Source organism: Megascapheus bottae, chromosome X (assembly GCF_031878675.1).
Source record: "Megascapheus bottae isolate mThoBot1 chromosome X, mThoBot2.hap1, whole genome shotgun sequence".
NCBI classification, from domain to species: domain Eukaryota; kingdom Metazoa; phylum Chordata; class Mammalia; order Rodentia; family Geomyidae; genus Megascapheus; species Megascapheus bottae.
Genome location: NC_143547.1, coordinates 1,040,125 through 1,052,651, shown reverse-complemented (window position 1 = coordinate 1,052,651; position 12,527 = coordinate 1,040,125). Strand labels below are relative to the sequence as shown.

At 37.6% G+C, this 12,527-nt stretch overlaps 1 protein-coding gene across 2 annotated transcripts in view; it reads left to right on the top strand.

Moving 5' to 3' along the window:
• The window catches only part of Arhgap6 (Rho GTPase activating protein 6), a 239,568-nt gene that overhangs the window by 125,040 nt on the left and 102,001 nt on the right, over positions 1-12,527 (top strand). The window lies entirely within an intron of this gene.

The window sequence follows — 12,527 nt, the reverse complement described above, 5'->3', positions numbered from 1 at the left end:
AGTTGAATCAAAGGGAAAGGATAATACCAACTTGCTGTGATTATTCAGTAAATTTTGAATGATTTCTACCTAAAAGATTCCATCTTCAGTAAATGTCATCTTCTTTTTGTTTGACACTCTAATTATTGAAATAAGGCCTTTGGGACATGAAGTAGAAAGATCATCTTAAAAGATGAATATTGTCTGATTTTGAATTTTATAAAGTAAATACATGTAATGATGTCAGTTTTCTGCCTCCTAACCCTGTTTATTATTTTAGAATTGTATTAATAAGAAAAAAACATTTTGTTCTTGGTTCCAGTTGATGTAATTAAATTAATTTTTCAAAGAAATGGATCACAGCCTGTAAAAACATTATTTTTATCTTACTTCATAAGCCAGTAAAATAAATATTTTTCTGTGAAACTGTCATCCAAAGAAATTTGATATTCTGGAACTAAACTTTCACCAACCATTTACTGTATTTGAAACTAAAAAATGCATCTATAGAATCAGGGCATAATTTAATTATGAGCCAACTGAAGAAAGTAACTATGTCTATGGCCTAAAGTATTAGAAATGTGAAATATACTTGTAACTAAGATTTAAACATGCAATGCAGAGAAAGAAACAAGCACAACATCAAGGATACCATGAATCAAGTCCACATACCTTTGAATGTATTCTGAGTGAATCTCTCTGATACTCAGGGATGCTTGATCCGATGGTTTGCATCCAACTGCAAGCCCAATTTATATGGTTCATGGCATCTAGAACAACCAATCAGATTCCAGGAGGTAAAAATGTGTTGAGTGTAACTAAAAATCCCTGTGTCATGATTTTTCACATGCTGTGATCAACCTTGAGACTGTATGTTGTGATTACTGTATATGGAGTCTTTCATTATAGGCAATAACAGGTTTCAGTGGAAAAAAAATCCACCAGGCTGTTTTGAAGTCAGCAAATCACTTGACTAAATGTGCTGATGTATTCATTTTTATTCTTAAGAAGCAATATGCCATCGTCTATATCACAGTTTGAGCAAACATTGGTTTTTTTCCCCCAAAAAAGATCGAGTTTTTCTAGTACTCAAAATGGCCACTAGGGTTCTCTGTCTTTTGAGATCAGAATACATGGATTCAGCTTTCTGTTCTGGTAAAAAAGCAAAAACTTTCCCTAGTATGCTTCTTTGGGATCATAAATTCATGATCCTCAGTGCTCTTTCTCAGCTTCTATTGAAGGTATTTTCTCTTTTTCTTATGGTTCTTCCTGTATTGCCACTCTGATGTCATCAAAAGAGAGCACAAAGGCCTTTTTTGGTTGTTTTCTTAGCAGCATCCTGAAACCCATCTTCCTTCAAGGCACCCAGGGCTTTAAGGTTATTACAGTAACAAAACGTCTAGGGATGATTTGAAAGGAAGGCAAGGGACAGAGAACATGTCAGACAGCACAATGGAAAGTCTGTTTGGACTCTTACAGACAAATATATGGCAGGTGATGTTGCCACAGCTTCCCTAATTCAGTGCATGTAGGCCTCTTAGCCCACACCAGCCCCATGTTCTTTCTCATATTGGCAAACCCAGAGCCCTCTTCCTTCCTTTTTCAGAGCCTATTAACTGTCTTTTAAGTTGCAGTGTTCTTGCATTTTTAACATCTTTTTCTTTTGTTTAAGCAACGATACCCAAGTTTATTCTCCATTTAAGAGACCTCTTCTATTTTAGCTCTTAAATTCATACATGTTTTACCTCTCCAGTTTGATTTTTTTAATGTACATTTATCATTTAATCGAGAATGTGATCAATAGAGAAGCAAAACTATAGGTAACAGTGGGAATTATCAGGAAATAAGTTGTCCACAAATATTAAAATCACTAAAGTGAATACCAAATATATACCCAGACACAATTGGTGTTATAGCTGGCTTTCTTTGATACTTAGGTAGTATTTCTAAAGTCTGTACATACATATATTATTTTTACATGGATATATTCATGGAAGTGTGTAATATGTTGTGAAGAAATAAAACTTCTATTTGCTTGGGTCCTGACCCCTACTTCAACAAGAGTTGAAGGAACATGATAAATTACTTAGCTAGTCTGAACCTCAGATTCCTCCTATATCGATGAAGCTAATAATGGACCCTAACTAAGGGGACAGGTGTGAGAACTGAAGCCATCTCTGAAGAACTTCTAAATTAACTTTTTACCTGCCCCATTCCTATCACTTGCCACATAGTAAATGTTTCAAAAATGCTAAGAAGTGAGATCTAAGATGATCATCTTCTATATCTATGGCATAGAAACCGTGTCCATCTACAGATAAATGGATTAAGAAAAGGTGGTAAATGTACATAATGTAATATTAGTTAGCCATAAAAATGAATAAAATTCTTTCAGTTGTAGCAAACTGGATGAACTCAAGGACATTCTGTTAAGTAAAACAATCAACACTCAGACAAACAAATGTCCAATGTTCCTTCTCATTTATAGAAGTTTAAAAATATCACATTTGAATGTGGACTAGTGATCATTAGAGGCAAAGAATAGTGGATGGGAGGAATAAGAAGAGACTGGATAATAGTCTTAGATAGAGGGATCAAAAACTGGTCTTTACAACTACTGTAATTATTATAGTTCATATGAACCTAATACTTTATTAAGATCTAGAAGAGGGGAGCCCAAAGGCCACAACTGCGAAGATCAGAAGAACATGCTAACCCTCCTGACTTGATCTGTGTGTAAGATATTCTTACTGTTCCTTTACTTATTCCATGGTACTGAGATTCGAACTTACAGCTTCATACTTGCTAAGCTGGTGACCAACCACTGAGCTGTGCCTTCAAATTAGTGTATGCTGTAGTCTTACATTGAAATATCATATTCTACCCCCATACCTGTACAATAGTACAGGTTAGGCAAAAAACTATTAAAATTAATGTTTCAAGGCCAAAATTAACATTTAAGTTGATTTTTTTCCTGTGACCAACTATTTGATGCATTATTGATTTTATAAAAGAAAACAGAATTTATTTATGCTGTTACACAGAGGCTATAACATTTCTAGCATTGTCTGTGTAATTGTCAAGATTTTTGAAGTCAGCGATTTTTTTTCTCTTCTTTTCAAATCACAACTTAAAAACAAAATTTTTAGCAATAAGTGTTTTATATGGTTAAATCTCGGGATAAATGTAATGACTCCAAAATGTGTCTTTAATTATTTATGTATCTATTTGAAATATCCATGGGTTAATTACCTCTGAACCCCAGACTATTCTTATTACAACAGGTGGACAAATGGTATGTGTGTATCTTATTGCTTCTAAAAGCTATTCTCCAAAATAAGTAAATAAACACATTTTTGAATTATAATTTAGATCTTTGGCAAAAATTTTTCAGCTGTTATTCTTTGTATTGATTTGCAATCCATCACATTTAGCAGTTCCCAAGTTGCTTAGGCTAGAAACTTCTCCCCTTCTAATTTGCTGTTTCTAATTCTTGGTCTACTGAGAAAACATAGGCCCAAGCTCGTTAGAGGGATGTATCAACTTAAAGTAAAGGAATGCTCTAAGTCACTGTGGCCTGTTCCCAGGGGCTCACCCGTGAGAAAAGCATAAGAAATTCAGAATTGGATTTTAACTTCTGGGAGGATATTTTTTGGTTTTGGCTAAGTTCCCTGGCTTGCTTCCTGGATATCAGCAGCTTTTTGAGGAGCAGAGTAAGACATCAGATGCTAAGACTTCTAAAGTCCTTATCAGTTGGAGAAGCTCCATTTTGAGACTTCCATTAAAGCCTGCTCAGAATTGTCCAATATGCTGGAACAATTTCAGGAGTAACTATTCTTGAGAAAGTGAGCCAAAGACAATTTTTATGTTTCTTCTATAGATACTTATTCAAAGGAAAATATTCTCTAGCTGCTTTTTCTGGAATTTTGGCACTTCATCACTAATGAATTCTGATAAACATTTGGATCTTGGCCACATAACAGCCCTTAGACTTCATGTCTTATATTTCCTTGGAAATAAGAGGGTTGTGGGGGAGGGGGCAGAGAACTCTCATATAAAGTCTGTCAGACAACTAATTGCTGAAAATGTAGAAAAGTTAGCCATGCTAACTCATCCTCATTAGCAAATCAAGCATAATGGGGATTAGTTCCTGGCTAGCAGCTATAAGGGATAGGAAAAAAGTTCCTTTGTCTAAATTCTTTTTGCTTTCTTTCCCACTTCTCTCCATGTAGGCACATAGTCACCAAAATATTAACAGTAAGGACTCATTTCTGAAATGTCCTAGGTAGGCAAGATTTTATAACTTTTTAATAATCCATGAATCCAATAAAGGCAGGGGGAAAGTACAAGAAACTTGGGACATATTATTTCTCACTTCTGCTATGAGAGTATTGATTAAATGATACTGACATAGACCCTGGGTTTAGTTAACGTTCCTTCTTGGAGGGAGGGTGGGTAAATTGAACATAAAGTACAAGCTATATCCCCAGTAATATTTTAAAATGTGAGAAGGCCCTTTTAGATCATAAGTAGATAATGTCTTAATAATATAAGCATTCACAGGAAGAATTCGTACAGCTTGTAATTTGAAAGGTCTGCAGGCATCTGTTAAATATCTGGTAGTGCAACTTTCAATAAGAGAAATTATATGCAGATGCACTGTGTGTTGTTTGGGTTATAATTAACTGGTAACTGTCGGGAGTGAAATGTTACATCTGTGTTAACAGAGGTAACACAGTAATGTTTGTTTTTATATTACTGTGTTAAGCACTTCTATTTCTGTTTATTGGACAAAATGCACCAAAGTAAGTTGTACTTTCCTACCAGAGTTCAACACTGATACACAGACCAGTAGTTTTTAAAGAAAGGCAATATGCCAAAGTAGAGAAAACTTGATCTTTGGCAGAGGACAGGCTAGGTCTGAATGATAGTTAGGCCTTTAGCCTAGAATGCTTGATTTTAACCAATATATTTGACTCTTGTGCACTTACCAGACCCTCTGGAAAATAAGAAACCCTGAGTAGAGGCACACTATTAGTGTTATTTAGCATTTATGTTTTTGTAATGCTTATTGTTTTATTTTGAGGGCATTTGGGTCTGAACTAAGGGCCCTGTGATTCCTAGGCAGGTATTCTTCAGCCATGCCTCCATCCATTTTTCACTTTATTTTTCACATAAATTCTTGATTTTTTTTGCCTTGGCTGGCCTGGACTATGATTCTTCTATTTATGCCTCCCACTTAGTGAGGATGCAAGCTATATGCCACTCTGCCCTGCTTATTGGTGGAGACAGGCTTTCACCAAACTGGACCCCCAGACTCCCCAATCTGTGCCTCTCTAGTACTCGGGATTTTAGGTTTGTACCACCACACCTGGCTCGGCAAGGTTTTTTTTTTCATGTATTTTTATTGTAATTAATAGAAGGATTACATTATATTCACCAGATAGAAGGTGCATTACTTCACATACATTGATACCCTTTCTCATGTCTTGGTCCCCATTACCCTCTGCCCACCCCCGCCCCTCATCTTGTTTTCCCCCCTTCCCTATCTGACTTCAAATAACCAAATAGGCATATATACAATATATCAGATAACATGGTAAAATACTGTAAACATATGAGATAACCAAGGGACAGCAAAAGAGATGAGAGATAACATAGTACATTAAGGACAACAATCACTCATTATGTGGGCTTTTGTTTCTATATCCTGGAGGTCCTTTCATTTAGCGTCATACTATTTGGCCTTATGTATCTAGGTTTTGTTTTTTGTAAATCTCTACTGGGGGAGCCCAAGGTTTCTACTGATTATGACAAATGAGGGAAACCATTGAGTCTATGTTCCTTTGAGTCTGGCTTACTTCACTTAATATGATTTTTCCTAAGTCTTTCCATTTCCTAACAAATGGGGCAATGTCATTCTTTCTGACAGCAGTATAGAATTCCATTGTGTACAAATACCACAACTTGTTGATCCACTCATCAACTGAGGGGCATTTGGGTTGGGTCCATATCTTTGCTATGGTAAATAGTGCTGCAGTGAACATCGTTGTGCTAGTGGATTTAGTATGTCCTTGTTTCTGGACGATTGGGTAAATGCCAAGTAGTAAAATTGCTGGGTTTAGTCTTTTGAGGAACTGCCATACTGCTTTCCAGAGGGGTTGAATGAGTTTTCAGCATGTGTTTTGACTCTTAAATATTAATTCTAATATAGAAGGTGACTAGTAGTTGCTAGAGGAGGAAATTGCCCACCAGACAGTCAGAATACATTTGATTTATGGAGTTTTCTTCTATTGTTCCTGGAAAGACAAACTCTATACTGTTTCACACTTAGGTTGCATACATTTCATCTTTATCTCTTCAGGAAATTCCTACAAGAGCATGAATGTAAAATATCAGAATACTATTTTCAAATGATCCATGTCACACGCCACTTCTGGCTGTGTTATCATTGTAGCCATTGTTTCCCTTAAGGGCCCTTTTACCATGGACACAAGCCCAACTGTCTTTCCAACTGATAGTCTCTTCAACACTTCCTTTTAAACATAGAAAATGCATTGATAACAGGAATTATATCCAAATCTCTCTTTAAAAAATTAAATGGAATGTCTACTTGAAATATTATCTAAACCCAAAATTATATAATTCTATGAATTGAAATAAATCAAGGATAAGACCAGAAATTAGTTCTACGAATATGTTTTCTATTACAGGGAAATTTTACTTGGATGAAATTAAACAGAGACAATCCCCTTTTTGAGAGTTCTATGGGATTGATACAAGGTTTTCTGCTATGTTTGTTTTTCCTCTAGTATAATGTGAAGGAAAGATTAGAATGACAAGGAGGTCATTATGTCTATGACAATACTGGGCTTAGGTGCTGTCCCTTAGCCTTCTTGCTGAAGGCTACTGCTCTACCATGTGAACCACACCACGATTTCTGATTCTTTGGTAGCTAGTTGTAAATAAGAATCTCACAGACTGTCCTACTCAGGGATTATAGGCATGAGCTACTGGTACCTGAAGCTCGCCATGTTTGTTATGTTGCTTGGTATATCATCTTAATCCCATTTTACTCTTACCACCATCTTTTTCTGTGAAATCTGTTTGTAATAGCATTCAATACATCTCCAGAATTCATAACTCTCTAAAATAAAATACTTATCAAGTATCTGTTATGCCCAAGGCCTACGAAACATGGCTAAATGTATGCCTTGGTATCTGTACTGTGGATTAATATCTGCCAGAAAGAAGGAATAAAGTAGTAATACATGCTGTGACACAGAAAGGCCCTTGAATATGACATTAAGTAAAAGAAACCGAAAAGAGACAAGCATGTATATTCTGTTTATAGGAGGTACTCAGAATAGAAATTCCATAAAGAAAGTACATTTGTTATTCCTAGGGGCTATAGAAGGGTTGAATAAGAGAGTGACTAAAGAGCATGGGGTTTCTTTTTGGGAAGCACAGATTATTATCTAGGGAAACCAAGACATAATAAAATGCACTGTAATATTAATTCCTTAAGAATTAATTATATTTAATGAAAGATCAATGCAAAATTATCATTTTCTTATTTCTAATTATTTGTCATAAAGTAGCTGTTTGGGATGTGCAGTTGAGTGGCTTTAAATATGTTTCATAACTTTGCAAATTTTGAAAGTATCATCATACTCAAATTCTGAAAAGAAATCCCACAGCCATTAGCAGTTACTCCCTATCTCCCCTCTCCCTATCCCCAGACAACCACCAACCTACTTTCTGTCTCTATCTACTTGTCTGTTCAGAATATTTTATGTGCTGTCAATATGTCATGTGGTTAGAGAACAGACCTCTCAGAATATCTAGCAGTCTTGGCATTTGGGGGTACATAATTCCTTGCTGTGGGATTTTGAGAAACATTCCTGGCCTCTCCCTTCTAAGTGCCAGAAGAAACACCTCAAAAATATGGCAGAACAGACGTGTGACCAGATACAGCACATGTACTGTAGGCCAAGTGACCCCCATAGAAAACCACACATCTCTAGCTACATAAAAACTGATTTGGGTGTGTAGGGGAGAGGGAAATGAAGTTGGAGCTTAGTCCCAGCATGCACTTACAAAGACACTACAATTTTAGGGACTGTTTAGAGACACTGTAGAGCTTAAGTTTCAAAATTCTTTGATTCTTTTTAGAAACCAGTGAAGGGCCAGGAGTTTGGCCTGGTGGTGCTATGCTTGCCCAGCATACACGAAGACCCGGGTTCAATTCTTCGGTACCACATACATAGAAAAAAGCCTAAAGTGGTGCTATGGTTCAAGTGGTAGAGCTCTAACCTTGAGAAAGTCCAAGGACAGCTCTCAGGCCCTGGGTTCAAGCCCCAGGACTGGCAAAAAATAGTGAAGAAACAAACAAGAAAAAAGAAACATAATAGTTTTTTTTTAATTTAATTTTCTTGGCAGGGTGATGTCCAAGGGTTTGCAGTTACATTAGTTTCTTCCTCCTTTCCCCCTTTCTTTCCTTCTTCCTTCCCTCCCTCTTTCTCTTTCATTCTCTCTCTCTCGCACGCGCACACACTCTCTCATTCTCGCTGTCTCTCTCTGTCTCTCTCTTTGTTTCTCGTTGTCTCTCTGTCTCTGTCTCCCTGTCCCTCTCCCCCCTCTCCCTATCCCTCTCCCTCCCTCCCTCCCTCCCTCCCTCCCTGCCTCTCTCTCTCTCTCTCTCTCTCTCTCTCTCTCTCTCTCTCTCTCTCTCTCTCTCTCTCTCTCTCTCTTCTTTCCTTATAAGAGAAATACCAGAGTTTGAACTCTCAATGCCTCTACCTTATTATGCAAACACTCTACAACCTGAATAGCATAATCATTCCTTTTTGCTTTTATTTTTCAAAAAGTATCTCATGCTTTTTGCCCATGCCAACCTCACACCTTGATCATTTTATGCATGTTTCCCATGTAGCTAAGAAGATGAGATATACATGCCACCATGCCTGTCCTGTTCGTTGCCACAGATTATGGCTGACATTTTTTTGCCCAGACCAGGCTTGAACTGTGATTCTCCTAATCTTTGTTTCTTTCAACATTGGGATTACAGGTATAAGCCATTATACCTGGCCCCAATAGTTATCTAAATGAAGTTATTGTCCAAAATAGATCCATTGGGAAAAATCACCATTCTTAAGCTCCCTCAAAATACAGTGTTACTTAAAATAAAATTAAGTGGCATATGCCAATGGTCTTTACCTTCATTATAAACCATGACACAAATAATTCAAAAAATGTCTTATTATGGATTTGGATCCTACTATGCTAAAACAATAAAGATCTATGAATAGTTTTCAGAGGAGTTTTACATAAGACAGCTTTAAAATTGTTCTACAGACTGTACACAGTTGTTGAGCAACGAAAGGAAGCATGAGATTCGATTTGTACAATGCCTCATGAAAACAAGTGGGTAATCCCACTTTGATTGTATCCTAGTAATCTGAGTAATCTGAGGAAAGAGAGGAAGCATTTGAGCCATTGGAACAGGGACATTTCACAGTGTCAGAAGGTGAGCATTACCTGTTTCTGCTCAGAAAGTAATAAAGACACGAAGCACAGTGGCTCATGTCCGTAATCCTAGCTACTCAGGAGGCCGAGATCTGAGGATCACAGTTCAAAGCCAGCCAGGGTACTAAAAAACATGAGACTCTTATCTCCAATTAATCACTAGAAAAATGGGAAGTGGGGTTGTGGTTCAGGGTTAGGGTTGGTAGCCTTGAGCTGAAGAGCTCAGGCACAGCTCCCAGGACCAGAGTTCAAGCCCCATGACCCCACACACACACTCAAAAAAAAAAGAGAAAGTACCAAAGACACAGGTTGAGGAAAGTGTGTGTATGGTTCTTTTTTAGGATCCACCATATTCAGAGAAGGAATCGTCAAGTTATTGAAGTAGGAATTGGCATTTTTCTTATTCTCAATTTCAAGAAAATGTTTTCTTGAACTACTTGAGTCTGCATAACCTTGACCCTCTAGGAATTGGTTCCCTTTGTATAACAGGATAAAATCTTTTTCATGAAACCCAGGCTGTATTTATGAGTGGGTTATTACATGAGTTCTCTGTGAATTCAGAATGTTAGCTTTTTTCTTATTTGCCATGGATTGAAGCATTCACATAGGTTGCTTTTAGCTTTTGTTTATTTCAGAGCTATTACTCAATTCCTTAAACTTTGACTTGATTTTATTTTAAAAAGCATAGTTGGTAATATTTTCAAGATTTTTTTGGTACTAGTACTGGTACTTGAACTGAGATCCTGAATGTTGTCCCGTGAGCATTTTCACTTATGGCTGGTGCTTTACCACTTGAGTCACAGCTCCACTTGTGGCTTTTTAGTGGCTAGCTAAAGGAGAGGCTCATGGACTTTCCTGCCCAAGCTTGCTTCAAATTGTGATCCTCAAATCTCAGCCACTGTCACCCAGATATTTTCAAGATTTAAGTATGCATATTTATAAAATTTTCCCCTTTTACCAAGTCTTCTACCCTTCTATTTATGGTGTAGCATTGATAGAGCTGAGGTGACAGAGTTGAGTCTCTATGGCAGCAATTTTTTATGAAAAGTCTACTACATAGTGGTCTGTCTTGAAACATTCATAGACCTATTTCCTATTTAGCAGCTTTAAGAAAGCCTGAGTTCATATCCCTCAAGATTGTCCATCTGGCTATGCTGTGGGATTCAGTACCTGTTTCCCAAATGTCTTTATTACAAAGTAGTTGACACTTTTACATTTTCTTACTTTTTAAAATTATCACGTTGGGGATGAAACCTAGGGCCTTACACATGCTAGGCAAACTCTTTACCCTTAAATCACAACCATAACCCCAAAAGTCATCATCTGAAAAACATCCACAACAGTGAAATGAGCCAATAGGCCTCCACTGAGGATGACTATACTATACTCTCGGTGGGGTATTTTGTAATGTCTGGAGGCATTGGGGTTGGATGACTACTGACCTCTAGGCGATAGAGAGGTCAGAGATGTTATTACATGCCCAGCAATGGTTAGGGCATCCTCCAAAGTTAAAACAAGAGAAGATCTAACCTCAAATGCCAATAGTGCTTGGGAAGCTTTGCTCAACTCAATACAAGTTAACTCATTTTTCTCTCCCAACATGTGGAACATGTCAATCTGGACAATTGTCTATTATTCCATACAGAATACTGTGAGAAAACCATCAAATGCTGATGAATAAGTCCTTTGAGGTTTCTGGAAAATACCTCAACACACTTAATATTGCCATATTCTGGAAGCGTGGGAACTTTTGCCAACAAATGCTACTCAGAATCCTGCCACTCCGTGGTGCCCTTTCCATGCAGAGAGTGCATGAAGTACAGACTGTAAACAGGTCAGTCACCTGCTCGTGAAATGTCAGCTATAAAAAATGGTGCTGTTGTAGGTTTTACTTTAATAGTATGTTGCTTCTTTTCCTCTCCTTCACCCAGATAGAATTGTCTAAATCAATGGTTCTCAGAGTGTGGGACCAGCAGCATCAGCATCACCTGGGAACCTCTTAGAAATGCACATTATGAGGCCACACCCACACCCACACCTACTGAACTCCCAGCTGTAGGGGTGGGGTCCAGTGGACTGTGTTGTAACAAGCTTCCCTGGGATTCTGATGAATGTTTAAACCTGGGAACCACTGGGCACCACCAGTAGCTGGGACTTGTTAGAAATCATGTGACTAGCCTGAGAAGCTTGCTAAAAGGCAGTTTCTCATTCAATCCTTAGGAATAAAAGACCAAGATGATAGCTTTGGTTAAAAACCACCAGTTTGGGTTTGTTTGTTTTTTGTTGTTTGTTGTTGTTGTTTTTGTTGGTTTTTTTGGTACTGAGGTTTCACCTTGCAAGGTAGAACTCTACAACTTCCACTAGAGCACTCCCTTAAACACTTTTGGCTCTGGTTATCTTTTTTTTAAGATAGGATCTCACTTTTTCTCCAGACTACCCTGGATCATAATCCTCCTACTTAAACTTCCTGCTAGAGCTGTTATGATTCTATATCCTTTTAAGCTGGGGGGCTCATGAACTGTTTTTGCCCTGGCTAAGTTGGAACCACAATCATTTCAACACTCGCCTCTTGCAGAGTTGGAATGGCGTGTGCATGCCACCATTCCTAGACACTGATTGACATAGCATCTTGTGATCATTTTGCCTTGGCTAGCCACAAACTATGATTCTCCTGTTCTCCATCTCCCTACTAGCTAAGATTACAGGCACAAGCCACTATCGCTCGGCCTACCCTTCATTTTTTCTCCCCATATTCTTTTCACCTCTTCTAAAGTTGTGAGCACAAATTTCATTGGCTTCCTATTGCTGATCTAATGAATGATTAAAAACATAGTGCTTCAAAATAATACAAATTTATTATTGTATGATGTTGCCATAAATCGGAAGTCTGAAATGTGTTTTACTTGGCTACAATCCTAATGTCTAGAGACTATAGTGTTTCAGTGTTTCCCCCAAATGCTTGGTTCATGATATCCTTCCTTCTTCTTCAAGACCAGCAATGACCAGTAGAGTCTTTCTCG